Source organism: Stenella coeruleoalba (assembly GCF_951394435.1).
Source record: "Stenella coeruleoalba genome assembly, chromosome: 16".
Classification (NCBI taxonomy): Eukaryota; Metazoa; Chordata; class Mammalia; order Artiodactyla; family Delphinidae; genus Stenella; species Stenella coeruleoalba.
The window spans coordinates 78,301,236-78,322,769 of NC_137162.1; the positions used below are offsets into that span (position 1 = coordinate 78,301,236).

The following is a 21,534-nucleotide window of genomic DNA, read 5'->3' on the forward strand; positions in this document are numbered from 1 at the left end:
CTGTGTGGAAGGAGGAGAGGAACAGTACCTAGAATTCACTGACCTCATACAAACAGTGAGGGCAATGCCAGGTCCAGATGAAGGGGGAAAAGGGCAGTCTGACTGCATGGTGAGGATGTAGGAAAAGCGAGTGTGCCGTGCCTTCCATGGGGCCCGGAGAGAGGGAAGAACAAGGGGAAACAGCTGGAGGCTCCGTGGAAGAAATAATTGCAGGCGTGTGTGCAGGCTTGTTGATTCCTCGTGATCGTTCTTTGGGTGTTGTCTTGTTCACACAGTTAGTTGGCGAGATTACTGACACGGAAGCTAGGGGAGAGATCTGGTCATCTGTTAATTACCTATTCCTCATTTCTGCTTCTTTGATCTATGGAAAGAACCAACGGATTAGGCAAGGTACTGTGTGGTCAAACAATGTGAAAGGGGTGCTAGGGCCGGACATGAGTAGAGCATGGGGGGCACCTGGTGTAAGGTTAGTGACAAGACAAAGGGGGCCGCTGTAGAGAGCTCTTTCCTGCCAGAAGCTGCTTATCCTACCTTCATTCCTTTAATGTTTATTGACTGCCTTCCCCAGCTCAGCCCTCTCCCCCAGCATCCATGTGACTCTTCTCCATCCTACCTCAAAGCTCACCGGGGCATTTCCCAACAAAGCTGGGTGTTCCCCTTTGTGAACCTGTATCAGCTGCTTAAAAAAAAAGGTAAATGTGTTCCATGCATCGTAAGCACAGGGAGGATTCAGCATAGAACCTATATGGCCTCCCCAAAAGCAGAAGCTTAGCAAATAATACTCAGGATCTTAAAAAATAAAGAGCACAGGGACTTCCCTGCTGGCACAGTAGTTAAGAATCTGCCTGCCAGTGCAGGGGACATGGGTTCGAGCCCTGGTCCGGGAGGATCCCACATGCTGTGGAGCAACTAAGCCCGTGCGCCACAACTACTGAGCCTGCGCTCTGGAGCCCGTGAGCCGCAACTACTGAGCCCGCGTGCCACAACTACTGAAGCCCACGCACCTAGACCCCATGTTCCACAACAAGAGAAGCCACCGCAATGAGAAGCCCGCGCACTGCAACAAAGAGTAGCCCCCGCTCGCCACAACTAGAGAAAGCCCGCATGCAGCAACGAAGATTCAATGCAGCCAAAAATGAATGAATGAATGAATAAATGAATGAATAAATAAATAGCGAGCACATAAAAGATGGCTTGGAAACTGTTTTGGTCCCTTGGAAAAGGGCACCCATAACCTTATTCTTACTCTCATCCTTTAGAGGTTCAAGCAATATAAAGTTCTATTGGGAAAGCACATATATGACATGGATCATCAAATAGGGAAAATTTGTTGAGAAATCACGGCAGATACGAGCTGAGCAAAGTATAAGATTCTTAAGTGGAGAAAGTGGTTTCTGGAGCCTGACCGTCCAGCCCAAGAGAAGACTTCAGCTGCAGAAAAGGCGTTGCCCCCTGGGGGAGATGCAGAGGCCCTGAGCAGGCCAGGTCCCAGGCTCCCAGGAGGGCTTCTGGGAGCTGCCTCTCCACTGGGTACCCCTCAGGGTGTTCTGATTCTCCTGACACTGGGCCAACCGCATGGGCTGTGGCCTGTTAGGCTCTGGGGATGGATACACACCTTGAGCAAACCAGTACCTCTCAGCCAGGGACCAGGAAGCTGACAGACTTGCCAAGCAGCATTAGGCCCATCTCTCTCACTTGCCTTCAGTAGATAACTTAAACAGCTGTGGGCGTGCTAACAACCCCGAAAAGTGCCGCCCTTGGGATGAAAGTAATCTTGTCACCACAAGCTTACAGATGAATGGATAAAGAAGATGTGGTACATATATACAATGGAATATTACTCAGCCATAAAAAAGAATGACATAATGCCATTTGCAGCAACATGGATGGACCTAGAGATGATGATACTAAGTGAAGTAAGTGAGACAAAGGCAAATATCATATGATATCACTTATATGTGGAATCTAAAAAAATGATACAGGGCTTCCCTGGTGGCGCAGTGGTTGAGAGTCCGCCTGCCGATGCAGGGGACACGGGTTCGTGCCCCGGTCCGGGAAGATCCCACATGCCGCGGAGCGGCTAGGCCCGTGAGCCATGGCCGCTGAGCCTGCGCGTCCGGAGCCTGTGCTCCGCAACGGGAGAGGCCGCAACAGTGAGAGGCCCGCCTACCGCAAAAAAAAAAAAAAAAATGATACAAATGAACAGAAACAGACTCACAGACTTTGAAAACAAACTTATAGTTACCAAAGGGGAAAGTTGCTGGGGGAGGGGGCAGGTGGTGGGATAAATTAGGAGTTTGGGATTAACATACACACACTATTATATGTAAAATAGATAATCAACAAGGACGTACTGTATAGCACAGGGAACTCAATATTCTTTAATAACCTAAATGGGAAAAGAATCTGAAAAAGAATAGATATATGTATATGTATAACTGAATCACTTTGTGGTGCACCTGAAACTAACACAACATTGTAGATCAACTATACTCCCATATAAAATAAAAAAAAAACAGCACAAGCTTGATTTGCTGATTGTTGACAGACAGATTGCCCTGTTCTATGTCAGCCTCCCTTCTGTAGACTGCTGAAAAAATGAGGGCAGGAAAAGAAGAATGGCAGATGACAGATGTGCATAAAGTCACCCAAAGAGATGGTGGCAGTAGTGAAACTAGGCTGAAAGAAGGAACTGCCATAAAAGAAGAGAGATTCTATCATGAGATGTCTAAGAGTGTTCTCTTCTAGGAGTTTTATGGTGTCATGTCTTATATTTAGGTCTTTAAACCATTTTGAGTTTATTTTTGTATATGGTGTGAGGGAGTGTTCTAATTTCATTGATTTACATGTAACTGGCCAGCTTTCCCAACACCACTTGTTGAAGAGACTCTTTTCTTCACTGTATATTCTTGCCCCCTTTGTCATACATTAATTGACCATAGGTGTGTGCGCTTATTTTTGAGCTCTCTAGTCTATTCCATTAATCTGTATGTTTTTGCACCAGTACCATACTGTTTTGATTATTGTAGCTTTGTAGTAGTTTCTGAAGTCTGGAAGGGTTATGACTCCAGCTTTCTTCTTTTTCCTGAGGATTGCTTTGGCATTTCTGGGTCTTTTGTGGTTGCATATAAATTTTAGAATTATTTGTTCTAGTTCTGTGAAAAATGTCTTGGGTATTTTGATAGGGATTGCATTAAATTTGTAGATTGCTTTGGATAGTATAGCCATTTTAACAATATTAATTCTTCCAATCCATGAGCATGGGGTATCTTTCCATTTCTTTAAATCATCTTCAATTTCCTTTATCAATGTTTTATAGTTTTCAGCATATAGATCTTTCACCTCCTCATTTAAGTTTATTCCAAGGTATTTTTAAATGTGATTTTAAATGGGACTGTTTTTTACTTTCTAATATTTCATTGTTAGTGTAAAGAAATGCAGCAGATTTCTGAATATTGATCTTGTATCATGCTACCTTGCTGAATTCATTTATTAGTTCTAATTTGTGTGGGACTTTAAGGTTCTCTATATAGAGTATCATGTCATCTGCAAATAGTGGCAGCTTTACTTCTTCCCTTCCAGTGTGGATACCTTTAATTTCTTTTTCTTGTCTGATTGCTGTGGCTAGGACTTCCAGTACTATGTTGAATAGAAGTGAGAATTTAATGGGAAGTCTTTCAGCTTTTTACTATTATTATATTGGTTGTGGGTTTGTCATAAATGGTTTTTATTATGTCAAGATATGTTCCCTCTGTACCCACTTTGGTGAAAGTTTTTATCATGAATGGATGTTGAATTTCATCAAATGCTTTTTCTGAGTCTGTTGAGATGATCATGTGATTTTTGTCTTTCCTTTTGTTAATGTGGTATATCACATTGATCGCCTTATTCCTACCCCTGGCCCAACTTTCTGTTGTACTTATCTTTTTTGTATTGATTAGTAAGAGTTTCTTGCATATTATATATTACAAATAGTTTTCCCAGTTTGTTGTTTATGTTTTAATTTAGTCTTTGATTATCTTTGATGTACCAGTATTTAAAAATTTTACTATGAAAACTATCAATATTTCCTGTGGACTCCTTTGCTTTATACATAAGCCTTTCCATGATGAAATTAGATCAACACTCACCTATATTTTTTCTATATCCTTTATTATTTCAGTTTTTACATTTAACTGTCTAATCCATCAAAATCTGTCATTTACTTAAGAATCAATATAAGAATTTTTTCAAAGTTTTTAAAAAATTTAAACCAGTTCATAACTAACAACCCATAATTCCCCCTCTTGATCTGAAATGTGGTAACTGATTCTGCTCTCCCACTTTTGAGCAGATACTGACTCTTCAGAGCATTCCTGTTCCTACTTCTGGTCACTCATCCCTGTTTCCATGACTGGATCTCTATCTGCTATATTCATGCTAGTGGTCTCTAGTTTTATCCCTAGCCTGCTTTGCTTTTAAACCTTCAGCGTCTTCTTAGGTATACTCATCTACTCCTGTGACTTTTTAATATATGTGTCTCCAGCCCAACCCCCTGAACTTCTGTTCTGTATATCTAGGTGCCTACTGGTCAATCCCCCAAAGCCTTAAAATCAGCACATCCCAAACTGACCTTTTTTTATTTCATCCTGTTCTTTTTGTGTATTCTCTCCCTCATTTCTTTATACCACCATCTGCCTGGTCTCTCAAACAAGAAACTCTCTTTCATCCCATATAGCTAATATATTTCCATATCCCACCAGTTTAGCTCCCTGAACATTTCTGAGATCTCTCCCCTCACCTCCATCCTCATGGTCACATGTATCGTCTGACCAACTGCAGAAGCTGTAGGTGGTTGATCTGCCTCTAGTCTTGCCCCTTCAGATCTGTCCTTCCCCTTTCTCTAAATTAGTATAAAAATCTGACTTTGAATCCCTCTATTTAAAACTGGATAAAATAGGAGCTCCTTAGCATGACCTACAAGACTCTTGATTCAGTCCACTCATGGTGTCCGAGGAACTGTCAATACCCCTCCAGGCTCATCTCTTTGTACTCCCTTCCACATGTCTACACTCACACTTTCTCCGGCAGTTTCTTAAATATGCCCTGCTGTAACAACGCTCTTTTGCCTTTTCACATGGTAGTCTCTTCATCTGGAAGATTTCTTTCACCTCTGGCTGGAAAATATCTATTCATTAATCATATGCCAGAGGGGAAAAACAGACACTGGCCTGTGAGCCTTGGCATTCCACCCGCCTGGCTTTTCACAAAGGTGGTCGGCTTGCCCTAAAGTGGGAATTAGCCAAAAAACGAAGATTTCCACCGTGGGGTTGGACAAGCTGGGGAAGGTATGAAACATCTTTAGAGGGAAAGCTCTAAAGAATAACTTACCTGAACTAGGACTTTCCACTGCCTCCGGTCTCATCACCCACTCAAAGAACTGAATGAAGATGTTCCAGCCACACTATAAAGAGAATATTCAAATATTGCTTCAGCAAACAATGAAGGGGGTCAAAGGGAACCTCCCCATACTGTTCTTGCACAAATAGCAGACTTGGATTAGAACTGCCCTCTTTCTAGGTATAAAAGAAAAAAAAATTGGACCTATGCAAATATTCTGCCAAGGTATCAAGGACCAGACTCTAGCGTATGAAAGGCTAATGGAGCACTCACTTAGGAAGAAGTCTTCTTCCAAAAATCCAAAGAACATTTTCGGTGACTGCTTTATAGTCTCCAAAAAATGTAAAGCAAACATAGAATCTATGAAACAAGAGCTCAAGGGAGAGATAAAATAATGAGTTGAAAGGGAGGTAGAAAAGCTAAGGAAAGAATTTGAGAGGGGGTGGGGAACACCATTAGAAGGAGCAAAGAGTCTTTTTTTTGTCTGACTCACTTTACTTAGTATGATAATCTCTCTAGGTCCGTCCATCTTGCTGCAAATGGCATTATTTCATTCTTTTTTATGGTTGAGTAGTAGTCCACTGTATATATGTGCCACATCTTTAGCCATTCATCTGTCGAGGGACATTTGGGTTGCTTCCATTTCTTGGCTATTGTAAGCAGTGCTGCGATGAACATTGGGGTGCGTGTATCTTTTCAAATTATGATATCGCTTATTTGTGGAATCTTAAAAAAATGATACAGGGCTTCCCTGGTGGCGCCAGTGGTTGAGAGTCCTCCTGCCGATGCAGGGACACGGGTTCGTGTCCCAGTCCGGGAAGATCCCACATGCCGCGGAGCGGCTGGGCCCGTGAGCCATGGCCGCTGAACCTGCGCGTCCGGAGCCTGTGCTCCGCAACGGGAGAGGCCACAACTGTGAGAGGCCCGCGTACCACAAATAAATAAATAAATAAATAAACAAATAAATAAATAAATAAATGAATAAGGAAGTCAAGTGCATAGAAAAGATCTAGTAGCAAACGTAATGGAAACACAAGCAGCAAAAATGTCTTGGGGAGCTTCCCTGGAGGCGCAGTGGTTGAGAGTCCGCCTGCCGATGCAGGGACACGGGTTCGTGTCCCAGTCCGGGAAGATCCCACATGCCGCGGAGCGGCTGGGCCCGTGAGCCATGGCCGCTGAACCTGCGCGTCCGGAGCCTGTGCCCCGCAACGGGAGAGGCCACAACAGTGAGAGGCCCGCGTACCGCAAAAAAAAAAAAAAAAAAAAAAAAGAACTCATCAAGTATACAGGCAGGGGAAGCGATCATTTAGGACAAGTACACCTGACTTAACACGTGTCAGATGCTTGAATCCTCACGCCAGACCTCAGCTGTTGGTGCTACTGGCACCCCAGTCCTCAGACAGGAAAATCGAGGCCCACAGTTGTTATGTGATGAACTGAGGATACCAACCCAGATCCTTGATCATCATTACACTACACTGCCACACACCCCCCCACCAAAGGGCGGAAATATCAGTCTGGACAACATCGCACCTCAGTTCAGAAGATGCCAGCCTAAAATTCTGCAAAGAAGTTGCCACCCAACCAAGTGGTCACATGTGTCCTAGAAACATAAATATATTCTCAATTAGGCAGAAAGTTAAATATAATGCAAACACATGCTTCTTTTCTTTAGCAAAATTATTTCATTTTGTACAGTTGCATTTCACAAAAGGAGATAACAGATGTGCATATTTTGTGATCATTTACATGTGGTGATATTTATTAGGACTGTAAGAAAGTTTCTGGTGAAGTTCCCACTAGATCAGGAATTCCTTCGAGTGGGGGCTGTCCTCTTGTCTTGGGGTCCCACACACTACTTGGGTCATAGCAGGTCACACTGAAGTGTGGGCTGGCTTAGGACAGCCCAAATCAATAGCAGAGAATCAGGGTCAGGTGAGGCCATCTGTGTATCATAGGCTTCATTCCTACCAATAAGGGGTAGGAAATCTGCAACTACACTGGCTCAGACATCACAAAGAAACAACACAACACCCGCAGGCATACTTTTTGATCAGGGCTATGAAACAAAGGCCCTGCCTTGGGGCGGGTGTCCACTCTTGCCTTGTGAGGTCTCTAACTTTGTGCTGAGCTGCTAGGACCACTTCAGTGTCATCTGCCCTACAGATCTTCTGGACAAGGATCCTTCAACTGAAAGCTCAGCCTCTTAAAGGAACTGGACTTGCAGGGTGAGCCCTCTGGAGAGCCTGTGCCCAGCCCAGTGAAGAGCTCTTCAGGACGTCAAAAGCCCCACGTTCGTTGGTGAGGCAACAGCTAAGGTCCACTCGGCCTCAGTATCCCTTTTGACTGCACTGGTCACTGCTACTGGACGCCCAAATGTCTGGTCATTTGTTTCTTCAAGATACAGAAGCCTTTTTCCACCAAGCTTCAGAGTCTCCTCCATGTAAGCCTTTGGTGGAGTCCTTCCAGCTGTATCTTTGGGCTCCCGCTTGCATTTTATGGGTTCTGACAGTAGCAACAAGCCCTACCACAGGAGAGATGGGACTAACATATCAGCATTTGATGTTAAAAACCTTTTTCATCACCCCACACCCATCGGGATGGCTACTATCACCGAAACAGAAAAAAACAAGTGTTGACAAGGATGTGGAGAAATTGGAACCTTTTGCCACTGTTGCCAGGAATGTAAATGGTGCAGCCACTGTGAAAAGCAGTATGGCAGTTCCTCAAAAAAATTTTTTTTAAAGAATTACTTACAGGATCTGTCGACTCCACTTCTGCGTATACATCCCAAATAACTGAAATCAGGCTCTTTGAGAGAGATTCGTACACCCAGTTCATAGCAGCATTATTCAGAAATGCTAAAAGGCAGAAGCAACCTAAGTATCCATCAGCAGATTAATGGATAAACGGACTGTATACAGGCGTACCTTGGAGACACTGCGGGTTTGATTCAGGTCACCGCAATAAAGCCAATATCACAGCAATGTGAGTCACACACATTTTTTGGTTTCCCAGTGCATATAAAAGTTATGGTTACACTATACGGTAGTCTATCAAGTGTGCAATAATATCACTATGTCTAAAAGAAATGTCACATATCTTAATTTAAAAATACTTTATTGCTAAAAATTGCTAACCATCATCTGACAATGCATGGTTGTCATGAATCTTCAATTTATAAAAAAAATGCAATATCTATGAAATGCAATAAAGTGAAGCACAATAAACCAGATATGTCTGTATATCCACACAGCAGAATATTATTCAGCTTGAAAAAGGGAGTAATTCTATCACTGTTTTTGAAGAAAGCAAACTTAAAATTATTGTAAATTTTAGTTAGATAAATAAATGTAAGGGTATCCAGGAAGTTTTTTTAAAAAAGTGTATCTATTTGAGGAGGAAGGTATGTAGAATATTCCTACTAGGTATTAAAGTTTATTATAAAATCATAGTACTTAAAGATTTATGATACTCCTTTAGGAATAGACAAATCAATGGAAAAGAATAGGAAGTCCCTAAATAGACCCAAGTGTATTGGGAATTTGAAATACAACCCAGATGGCATCTCAAAGCAGTAGAGAACAGAGTATTAATAAGTGTTGCTGGAAATGGCTAGCACTTTGGAAGACAAAGCTGCATACACCACTGATTTTATCCAGATAAATATCAGATGGATTGTATTCATCTGCTAGGGCTGCCATAACAGAACACCACAGACTGTGTGGCTTAAACGATAGAAATCTGTGTTCTCACAACTGTGGAGGCTCCAAGTCCAAGGTTAAGGTGCCGGCAGGGTTGTCTGGTGAGGCCTCTCTCCTTCGGTTGCAGACAGCTGCCTTCACACTGTGTCCTCACACGGCCTTTCCTCTGTGCTCATGTCAAGAGAGAGCCTTCTAGATTCTCTTCCTCTTCTTATAAACACAATCCTACTGGATTGGGGTCCCGCCCTTATGACCTCAGCTAGCCTGAATTACAGTCATCCCTTGGTATCCCCAGTAAGGGACTGGTTCCAGGACCCTCCTCAGATACCAAAATTCAAGGATGCTCAAGTCTCTTATATAAAATGGTGTAGTATTTGCATATAACCTACACACCTCCTCCCATATACTTTAAATCATCTCTAGATTACTTTTAATACTTAATACAATGGAAATGCTATGTAAACAGTTGTAAATACAACATAAATGCTGTGTAAATAGTTGCTGGTGTGCAGGAAATTCACGTTTTGCTTGTTGGAACTTTCTGGATTTTTTTTCTTTGAACATTTTCCATCCGTGTTTGGTTGAATCCGCTGACACAGAACCCATGAATACAGAGGACCGACTGTATCTCTGTGAAGGCCTTCCAAATACAGTTACATTGGGGGTGTTGTCCTTAAAAAGAAAAGTCAGCTATTTTACCAGCAAAGATGGGTTCATTTGGGAATAGTACTTAATAGACTTGAAATTCAGGACAAGCATGCTACAGCAAAAACTATAGGCAAGTCCAACAAACAAAGGAGAGGAATGTTATTTTATAGAGAAAAAGGAAGACGCTGGGAGGGTTGTTTTGAATGGAAGTCCTTTGGAGAAAAGTGAGAGTTCAGGGTGACAATAGTTTCTCGTCGGCCGAGTTTGCTGGGGTAGTTGATATCTTGTAGGAGATGTCCTGTTGGGGCTTGGAATTGAGGAGTCTTCTCCTGTTGCTGGTTCTTCTGTTGGGGTTTGAAATTGACAATGCTTCCAGTAATTGACTTGAGTGGTACTTCCTGACTTCATGAGAGCTCCCCCTGCTGGCCTCCTCGCTCCATTTTAATGAGGCTTCCCTTTATTAATTTTTACGGGGGTATGGCTTCAACCTCTGAGTTTGGGGAAACACATTTCAGTTCATAACGTCAATCAGAGATTTAAATATAACAAATAGGACCATAAAAATACTAGGAAAATAGGAGCAAGTATTTTTATAATGTGAGTTTGCGAAGGCCAAGCATGTTACAAAATCCACAGTTCATTAAGTAAAAGTTTTGGCTGGATTTTTAAAAAAATTCTATATGGTAAAAATCTCCCAATTAACAAATTAAGAAAAATATTTGCTACCTGAATAGCACAAGGTTAATTTCTTTAAATTTAATTTCTCTGAAAAATCAATAAGATAAAAAAGAGCCCCCTTTTCTTAAAAAAAATGCACAAACAGCATGAACAGGCAATTTAAAAAGGAGAGATGTAAAGGGTCAAATATATGAAGAGACATTTACCTTCAAAAATCATATAAGAATTATGCCTCCGGAAAACACTGAGATCCACTTGGGAAAAAAAAAAAAACCAACAACTGAGATCCAGGCTATTGACGTTTTTAATTTTTGCTGAAATCCAATGTCATCCATCAACTGTTAAAGGAAGTGAGCAGTTGTTTTGATAGCCGGAGTGGAAACTGGTACCATCTTCCCAAAGGGTAGTTTGAAATATGTGTCAAAATATTTATTGTTCACACTCTGACCCAGCATTCTCACTTCTAGGAATTTACCCAAAGGAGAATCTCATAAATAATAAAGGACAGTAAGAATTTCATCAGAGCACTGTTATAATGTCAAAAAATTGTATTTTTGTCCATCCATAGGGATTGGTTAAATAGTGTCGATGAAAAATTAATCAGTCGATCTAAGAAAGAAATGGAAATTTTTATTGGCACCAAATTGAGGATTATAACCCGGGAAGAGCATCTCAGAAAGCTCTGAGAACTGTTCCACCCTTTACAAGTCAAAGCAGAGTTATATGTTTTTTGAGACAGAGGGCTGTACATCAAATGATGGATTATTGACAGTTTGCATACTACGGATCTGCAGGTAAAAGTGGTGGGCCATGTGACCCCTTACAAGATCAAGAAGGTACGTAATCTTGTAAGGTGTCGTCTTGTTGATGCTAGGAGAATGTTGCACTTTATGGTTGCGAGGTATTTCTGTGGAAGGGGAGGTTTGCGTGATGCAGAATGCACATACACAGTGCACAGTGCGGGGAGAGAGGCGGCCAAATGGCAGAGAAAATTTTTTATGTCTAAGTTTTTCTTGTCTTGCCATAAAATATGAATTTTATTTCACATAAGTTATATATAGGCAGTGTTATAGCATCATTAAATGATGTACATCTGTGTGTACTGAGTGAAAAGCATATTGCAGAACAGCCTGTGAGATTGTATGTACAAAGACGGAAAGTAAGATGTCTGCAAAGATGTTCACCAAAATGTTCCCTCCAATGGCAGGGTTTCCGTTGATTTTTATTTCCATCTTTCTACTTTGGGAGTAATTTTACAAACAAATAAGGATTTTTATTGTAATAAAGACAACAAAGTGTCACCACCACCACCACCACCACCGCCCCCGAGGACTCAATTACTCCCTCCTCTGAAGGGGGCGGGGGGGGTGCCACGTGAGGTGACCACATAGTGCAGGAAACAGAAACAGGGACTCGTGTTCTTTCCACGCAGGATCTCACCACCGCACCATCAGCCCAAGCCACTTGTATTTCAAACCCAGGAGTGGTTTGTTTTGTTTTTTTTTTAACTACTGTCAGTTAAGTTAAACAGATTCAGTTATCTTCACGTGCATTGTTCATTTCGTGTACAGTCTCTGTCTTCCTCCCTATTCCTTAGGTATTAACAGCCAAATGCAAAATCTGACCATATTTTTAAGTAAACACACGGCACAGAAATCATAAATGATATTCCAGATTTTAGTGTGAGTTCGCTTGGGATTGTCTTTGTACTAATGGTTCTTCTCTCCAACAGCCTGGATAACCCAGAGCTGTTTGGTGGAGCCAAACGGTAAGTGTCCGGAAATTTGTCGACACAGCCCTTTCGGCATCAATGTTGTGGCTCTTGCTTCACATTTGGTTGTTTATTTTTAAAATAAATTTATTTATTTATTTATTTTTGGCTGAGTTGGGTCTTCATTGCTGCACGCGAGCTTTCTCTAGTGGCGGCAACTACTCTTCGTTGTGGTGTGCGGGCTTCTCATTGCCGTGGCTTCTCTTGTTGCGGAGCACGGGCTCTAGGCACACGGGCTGCAGTAGTTGTGGTGTGCGGGCTTCAGTAGTTGTGGCTCGCGGGCTCTAGAGCGCTGGCTCAGTAGTTGTGGCGCACGGGCTTAGTTGCTCCGCGGCATGTGGGATCTTCCCGGGCCAGGGCTCGAACCCGTGTTCCCTGTGTTGGCAGGTGGATTCTTAACCACTGCGCCACCAGGGAAGTCCCTCACGCTAGTATTTGAGCCAGGGCTCTTTCCTCATAATTCTTCTAACAGCTGTGTCTTTAACGCATATTATTCTTATGTTTTTCTAGCACTTCCTAAGAGGTGTGGCCGTGCTGCCAGCTTGTGAATTCTTTGGAAAGAGCAAAATGTGTTTTTTATGGTTTTATTTTTCCAGAAGATAAAACATGCACTATTAAGTTTCTGAAGCCAAAGCACAAAATTCTGAAGCCAAAGGCAGTAGTTGTTCAAACAAAAGAAGGGTGAGGCTCAAATATCATGGTATTCCCTGTGAACAAGTGAGAAAGAGCAGAATTGGGGAGATCATCATGTTCTGATAGGTCATAGGTGGACGATTGAAAGGCTCTGGTGAGGGCTGCCCTGGTGGCGCAGTGGTTGAGAGTCCGCCTGCCAATGCAGCGCACGTGGGTTCGTGCCCCGGTCCGGGAAGATCCCACATGCCGCGGAGCGGCTGGGCTCATGAGCCATGGCCGCTGAGCTTGCGCGTCCGGAGCCTGTGCTCCGCAACGGGAGAGGCCACAACAGTGAGAGGCCCGCGTACCAAAAAAAAAAAAAAAAAAGGGTCTGGCGAAATCCAGGAAAGGGATGTAATTAAGATGATAGATGATATTAAGGTGGAAAGAATGGCATTTCTAAAAGAAAATAAATATAAATTATGTCACATGACCCGCCAAAAGTCTCGAGGCAGTGCTGATAGGTTTTTCCTTTTCGATAGGTCTCGTCTGAACTCTGTAGCAACCCTTTCTCAATCCAGCTTCTGCTAGTTTAACAATTTAGGTTTAACCCTTTTGTTCATTTTCCCTTCCTCTGCCAGAAGCATTTATAATCCTCACCCAGACCTTTAGAAATTAGATGATTCAGAGGATAACTTTCTACAATCAAATTTAGAAATAAAATCCAAAAAGGGGGATACGAATGAGCACGTCTAGAACAGGTATCAGATAAAAGGAAAGGAATCTTTGAATTAAATCAGAGAGTAGAATGTGAGAGTAGAACAAGAACATGAAGGATTTCCCTGGTGGCGCAGTGGTTAAGAATCCGCCTGCCGATGCAGGGGACACGGGTTCGAGCCCTGGTCCGGGAAGATCCCACATGCCGCGGAGCAACTAAGCCCATGCGCCACAACTACTGAGCCCACGTGCCACAGCTACTGAAGCCGGCGTGCCTAGAGCCCGTGCTCCGCAACAAGAGAAGCCACTGCAATGAGAAGCCCACGTGCAGCAACGAAGAGCAGCCCCTGCTCGACACAGCTAGAGAAAAGCCTGTGCGCAGCAATGAAGATGCAATGCAGCCAAAAATAAATAAATAAATTTATTTTAAAAAAAAAAGAAAGAACGTGAAGAGCGCCTCCCACTTCAAGAGGACGTTTTGGGCGGAGGCACCACAGGCATCAAATTGCCCTGATCATTTCTGAGAAATGAGTTCATGTCTATGGCTCAAACACCCTTCCCACCCTACCAGAAAGTAGCCAAGTGAGTAATGAAATAATAACACACTGTATGTATAATAGCATCTGTTATTATATCATTTAGCCACAAACCACCAGGTATTGCCATTCCCGTTTACAGGAGTGGAAACTGAGTGCCCAGCTGACACAGCTCAGCAGTGCTGAGTGCAGCTCTGTCAGGGACATTGCTTTTTGACTCACAACCCCATGCTTCCTCTTTAAGAGATGCTGTTGCTTTCTAGAATCCCTAGAGCTAGAACCTGCTTGTTATGTTCATCTTTCACCCCTACGTCAGCCCCAGAAACCTCTTGAGTGACTCACTAGTTTCTGTCACCACATAAATTACTCTTTTGGCGAACTTGCAAAATGACTGAATTATGGCTTCCTTTGTGGGAAATTGAGACATATTAAAGCTAAGAAGTGGTCAGAGTCATACAGGACACATAGCAACCTGTTGGAAGTGTTTGGTTAAGTCAAGGTCCGGGGTAGACCTGGGTCAGTCATTCTAAACAAGCTGAGAGCTTTGCGGTTCTGGTGGTGAAGACCATGTAATGACAAGCTCTTACACTTAGATTAACTTGGAGATATTAAAACTCTCTTTCAAGCATCTTAGAATTACCTCTTAATGTGCAATCAACTTCTGATGTGGAAAAAAACCTTTACGCTGGTGATAGGAAACAGCAGCTAATCCTCTATTGTGGACATTTGACTTTAGAATTCAGAGAGGGACTCTCTGTTATATTATTCATTTATTCACACGTATCTCCCAACCCCTCTGGTTTCCTCTGGGAATAACCTTACTCCCAACTAGATGCTGTTTGTGGCCTAGAACCCAATGATTGAGAATTATCTGTATTGATCTGGGTCAATACAAAATAGTTGCTGGGAACCACTGGAAGCCAAATGTCTGCTATAACAGAATACCATAGACTAGGTAGCTTAAACAGCAGAAATTCATTTTGCACAGCTCTGTAGGCTGGGAAGTCCGAGACCAGGGTGCCAGCATGGTCAGGTTGTGGTGAGGGCTCTCTTCCTGACTTACGGATGGCCACCTTCTTGCTATGACCGCACATGGAAGGGAGAGAGAGAGAGAGAGAGATTCTCTCTTATGTCTCTCATAAGGGCACTAATCCTGTTACCGACCAGGGTTCTTGGCCTCCTTAATCAATAGAAATTGATCAGAGGCCAGACAAGAAATTCAGGCAAGGCTTTATTGGGGGCCCTGCTGCAGCTGGGGGGTGGGGGTGAGAGCAAGTAACAGGTTCCCTTGCTTGCTTGCTTGCTTGCTCCCTGAGGCAGGGGGCGAGCTTGTTACTTACATGGGGTGAGGGTAGGGGCAGGTCCAGGGGTCGGGCTGGAGGGGCGGCTTAGGTGGTTTGCCCACCCCTTGGTGGTGCTGTGTGCAGGGGGCATGTGCAGTACCCTGCTTTTGCTCCTGACACCCTTTTTTCTGCTCCCGGCTCTGCAGAAGTGGCAGTTGGGTTTTGGGTCTTTTTGTATCTTTTAGTCCATAATTTTCCCCAACTGCCCTTTGTACAGTTATTTTTAGTCCCTTATAGTTTCTCTGTTGCTTGGGGAGACGTTTGTCCAGGTGCAAACATTCAGCAAAGGGTCCCAGGTCCCAGGCCTGTCTCAATCCCATTCATGAGCGTTCCACCCTCATGACCTAATTACCTACCAAAAGCCCCACGTCCAAATATCATCACATTGGAGACTTAGGCTTCAACATGTGAATTTGGGGGGTGGTGGGAGGACAGACACATTCAGCCCATAGCGTAATAATTTGGAAGTATCTTGAGAATGCCCTTAAAAACTGGTATGTTGATCTCAAATACTCTCCAGCATTAGAAGAAAGAAAAAATTCACAAGGATTCACCCTGTCATGTTAGCTCAGGACTTAGAGGCGAGGCATAAACCTGTGATGTCCTCAGGATTCTACTAGGGATAAATGGCGTATGACTTCTTCTGCTGGAGTGTGTACCAAGTTTGACCTTGTGAAAGATACCATTGCACAATGCGGGCTGCAACCTGGCTGTGCTCTTGACTGTAATCCTGCTTTGTTTTCTTGGGGTGGAGGGAGGAACAGGCAGAGCCATCAAGGATGATTGTAATTGATTCCAAGTAGTATTGTTAAATGGACCAGAACTGCTGAGAAATAGGTGTGAGTCGCTCCACTTCAGATGCAAAGGGTAAATGCAGTGGGTGTCACAGCCAGAATAGTAATTATGTCATCTGCCTTGTCCAGGAATGTGATTTAGTAATTGCCACATTTTCTCCCCATCATTGAAGCTTGTAATTATAGTGCAACTAACGGGATTATGTGCTAACTTGGGCTGTTTCAATCACCTCTTTTATTCTGCAATGTAATGGTAAAATTCCACAGTTGTTCCCAGGCTGCTGATTCTTTTCAACATCTGTTGTCTTGTAACTTCAGTACTAAGGAGAGGAGGCAAAAATTCTCTGGGCATTTCATAACAGAGGCCTTTAGGCAGAGCAGGCTTCAGGCTTGATGAGAAAGCATAAACAGTAAGGGAGTTTCACATTTCCAACCATAATAAAATTTTCCCTTTGAAAGTGAATCGTCTATTTTATGTTTCAAAGATGGCAGATGTTTCTGGGATATGGTGAAGTCTGCAAGCCATATTTTATATGCACTGAAGGAAACTTTCAACCATAAAAATCAATCTAGGGCTGATTAAGGAAACCCTCTCTTTCAATCTAAGGAGCAGATTTAGGTTAATTAATGCCTGGATACTAAACTGTGTGTTAGGATGTCACCTTTCATGTGGAAGGCTCATTAAGATGTTCATTACGGGACTTCCCTGGTGGCTCAGTGGTTAAGAATCCGCCTGCCAATGCAGGGCACACGGGTTCGAGCCCTGGTCCGGGAAGATCCCACATACCGCGGAGCAACTAACCCCGTGAGCCACAACTACTGAGCCAGCGCTCTAGGGCCCGCGAGCCACAACTACTGAGCCCGCGAGCCACAACTACTGAAGCCCGTGCGCCTAGAGCCCGTGCTGCGCATCAGGAGAAGCCACCGCAAGGAGAAGCCCGCGCACCGCAATGAAGAGTAGCCCCCGCTCGCCGCAACTAGAGAAAGCCCACGCACAGCAACGAAGACCCAATGCACTCAAAAATAAATAAATAATTTTAAAAAACCTATATATATAAATATAAAAAAAACTATAAAGGTGTTCATTACATGTGTGTATCTTTTCAGATCCCATTACAACAAACTTCAGGGGTTATCCAAGATATTTTGGCTATACAGGAATAAAGGGACCTTAGACACTGCATGAAATAAAGCTGATAGCGAAGGTGGAAAAAGGTGGAAAACTCCCTTTTGTTGTAAGATGGCTTACACGCTCGTATACCATACTGTCCAGTGTTCTCAATAATCTGAGTGCATCTAGGAAGCTAAAATTGCGTGGAGCTAACCCAGACCCACACATTTGGTCTTAAACTGGGCGCCAATTACTGGGCGCTAATACTGACTTGATTCCAATTTCATTCCTGTTGTACAGGTGCACGGATAGGACTCTGCAATCCAGAGGCGTGCAGTTATAACTAAGCAAACACATCTGTGATCCTAAAATAACAACAACAACAACAAAAGGAGGCAATCTAAGAACAGCTTGTTTTCTTGAAAGAAAAATTGTGGCATCTCAAGTGCAGTGTCACCTTTGGAGGTGACAGAAAAATCCCTAAATTAGACCTGCTTGGAGCTAGCGAGGCCAGACATTAACAACATGGTTTTCAGGGCGTCGTAGACACGGGGCTGGGCGGGGAGCAAATACACAGCTGTGAGACCGGAAGGAGACCCAACCCCATCTCGCCTCCGCGGGCGTCCCCCAACGCCCCATTTTTTTGAACCCTCTCCTCCCATGTCCTGGCCTGATGGTTGGCGATGCAGCGCGCCCTTGCGGTTGCTCCCGGGAAATTACACTCGTCAAATCCACCCACGATGGATGGATCTGAGCATGTAAACTGATCAAGGGGAAGGAAGTTGTAATGTTGGGACTGGTTGTTAGCAAGCCAACTTCGGACCAGATGGATCGTGTTGTTAATAGGTAAACTGAGGCGCACTAAAATTTTTGAAGAGTTTATTTAGGCATACGTGGAGTCGAATCCGGCAACGCCAAACCAAAGGTAGTTAGCCGTCCACCGACAGGCGTAGGGCAAGGTGTTTATAGAGAAGATGCTGAAGCAAAGCAGCTATTAGGTATAGCTTAAGCGGTTGTCTCAGGTGGGAAGACCTAGCTGGCTGTTTGTAATTGGTCTTAAGTTTCACTTTCTCAAATTCTCAGGCTTCTTGGTTTTGGTTAGTTTACGAAGGTTACTAAGGAATTAGAGCCAACTCAGTGTAATAGCGTCCTTGTCTAATTCTCGAACAGCGTGTAATGTAGGTCACAGCCTAGAGGGAGGAGTCTCAGGGTGACATTGGCAGCGTCCATCCAGTCACTCCCCAGGGCACCGGGAGAGAAGAAAGCCAGTCCCAGCTGAGGACACTCACCTGTTAGGGTTTCCTTGGCAGGACTGTCCCTGGATTAAACAAATGACCTAAGAGACTTCAGTTGCAAGACTCTTTTCCTACTGGTCACGTGAGTTCCCAGGTAGCTGGTCTACAAGGAGAGTGTGCTGGCCCAGCAGACGAGAACTTTCCAGCCCACCTTACAGTTAAAGTCTTCATAAGCAGTTGACCAGGCAGCTGCTGCAGCATTTAGCTTCTGGGGCAAGACTGCTTAGCTTCAAGTTCTGGTCCTCTCTCTTACTAGTTGTATGACCTTGGGCAAATTTCTTAACTTTCCTGCATCAGTTTCCTCGTCTGTAAAGTGGCTTTAATAGTACTTAGGGGCTTCCCTGGTGGCGCAGTGGTTGAGAGTCCGCCTGCCGATGCAGGGGACACGGGTTCGTGCCCCGGTCCGGGAAGATCCCACATGCCGCGGAGCGGCTGGGCCCGTGAGCCATGGCCACTGAGCCTGCGCGTCCGGAGCCTGTGCTCCGCAACGGGAGAGACCACAACAGTGAGAGGCCCGCGTACCGCAAAAAAAAAAAAAAAAAAAAAAAAGAGTAGTACTTAGAAGAATTAAATGAGGTCATACATAGGATGGTGCATTTAGCACAGGGCCTGGCACATAATAAGCGCTCAGTAAATGTTAGCTATTGTTTTTATTAATGGTTTTATACAGCTGTCTCTTGAACTTGTTTAATCTGGATCTGCCACAGGAGATGAGCCATTCTTGGCATGCCAGAAAATCGTGTTTCTGGGTTCAGATGGCTGGGACCAGCCTCTGGATAAAGGAGGCAGGTTAACCAAGGTAACTGCCCCTGTGTGGAAGTGGATGGGTACTCAGGCACCCCTGTGTCCCTGCCCTTGTTCATGGCCCTGCTGTGGTGTGCAGCTATTCTCCGGTGATGTTTCAGTACATACTGATTATTCTAGTGACTGTATAATTTTTTAGCTCTTCTCAGTTAGATCTTTAGAGGACAAAAACCCTGCCTTATTTTTCCCCCTATGCCCTTTCAATGAGCTAAAAGATGAGCACTCAGTAAATACATCCCAGATGAGATGATAAAGTTTATAGAGAATTCAGAACACATGGAAGCATGTCCCCACAAATGAAATTGATGGGGAAAATGAAAACTAGAAAACTAGAGAGGGGATGTTAAGACATTCTTAGATGAAACATCTGGAAGAGCCCATGGAAGTCAGAGCTAAGAGGACAGGTGGCTGTTAGGACTGCCGTCCTCTTGTGTGTGTGTGGGGGCCTGGGCAGCAGTGTAGACCAGTTCGCAGTGGTTGCTAGAGAAGCCACTGGATGACTTCCATGGTCACCCTAACAAGGTGGCCACGGAGAAGACCCCATGCCTCTCTGGGCCCTGGGAGAAGCCTGGAATGGAGAGTAGGGGATCGTGACTAAGGCAGTCAGGGGAGAGCACCTGGCTTTGGAGCAGAAGGTGGAAGTCAGCGTGCTGTGTGCCGAGCGCCGTCTCTCGGCTCCATGCCCACGCGCTCACTCTGTGATTCTGCTTCTCTTGAGTGTCCATCACAGCTTTGTGGGCTTCAGAGACAGCTTCCCTGCTCATGTGCTCTAGTCCCTTGTGATGGCTTCACAGGCCCCCTGCAGGCCTATATTTGTGGCCTCACCTGGGAGATTCCTGTATGTGTGTCCTGTAAATCACTGCAAACTTCATTCTCATTCAACCCAACATCCATTTATTTAGGATCTAAAATATTGCCGTGGTGCTTTGAGAGCTCAAATTATAGACTGTTTAGAGTAAACAGGATCTTGGAGATTTCTAACTCACCCAGTCTGACAAATGAAGAAACTAAAGCTCAGAGAGTTTGAGTTACTTACCCAAGGTCACACAGGCATCTTGGGGGCAGAGATGAATGGGGAAGGCTGATGCTCCGTTCCACACTCCCAACAAATGTAGACTTTGTCAGGATTTAGGTTGACTCATCGGCTCAACTTTTAGTTGTTTCATTCAAAGGAAAAATTCATTACATATCTCTACTGGAATTCTTTGTAGGATTCCAGGCACTGCTAAAATAGGTAGGTCTGGGCTGGAATACAGAAGAAGAATTTCTACAAAATTTTGGAAGATGGGCCAGTTTTTAAAACCTGATGGAAGGTGTATGGCTTGTACATACTGGGGCTTTCAAACATTTTTCATTCACTTGTGGAGTGTTTTTTCATTCTGGAGAAGATTTAGACATTGAATGTACAAAAAGGATTAACTTTGCTTGCTATATACTTGCCCTGGCCTGTAGCCTCTAATAAGCACAAGCTAATGGGGCAGGATGTTAATTCACAGACCACTCATTTGCCAGACACGTGACACAGACCACGGGCAAAATGAGCTTCCTCTTGGCGAATCCTTCTCGGCACCTGGCCTTCTCCCAGCAACTCCTCCCCTGGAACTCCTGGAGTTGAGCTGGGGGATAGTTTGATCCACAGTTGCTGGGTGTCAGGAGGCTTCAGACAAGCCTGGAAGGAAAATGGAAAGGGTGTTCTGGTCAGGAGCAACTGTCTCCTCAGGGGAGTGGCCATTCCAAGTTCAACATGTGCTTATATGTGCGTTCTATATTAATGTGCTTATGATCTGTGTTCTGTCGAGGAGGAATAAGTGGCTGTGTTGGTCACGAGAGTAGATTGCAATAAAACAATGACAATAATAACTACAGTCACACTGGCCTGGCTTGAGCCAGCACTCGGCTTTATCCTGCTAGAAATGGTCTCGCAGAGTAATGGTGGGGCTCCTGGCCTGGAGCTTCCACTCCCTCAGCTGAGAGGAGGACGAGGCTGTCTGGACCTTCCTGCTGGCCCCTCATTCCTCTCTCGCTATTGATCTACTCTACCACCAGGCGACATCTCTTTGTGTTACCTAGCCTACGCTTGTACTGCTCGATGCACAGCAGGCCAATAGATAGAGAGATGAGGTGTTGGGACATGGAAGGTGA

General features: G+C 44.1%; 1 protein-coding gene across 2 annotated transcripts in view; it reads left to right on the forward strand.

Moving 5' to 3' along the window:
• GNG4 (G protein subunit gamma 4) overlaps positions 1–21,534 on the forward strand; it is a 66,828-nt gene that overhangs the window by 41,069 nt on the left and 4,225 nt on the right. The window lies entirely within an intron of this gene.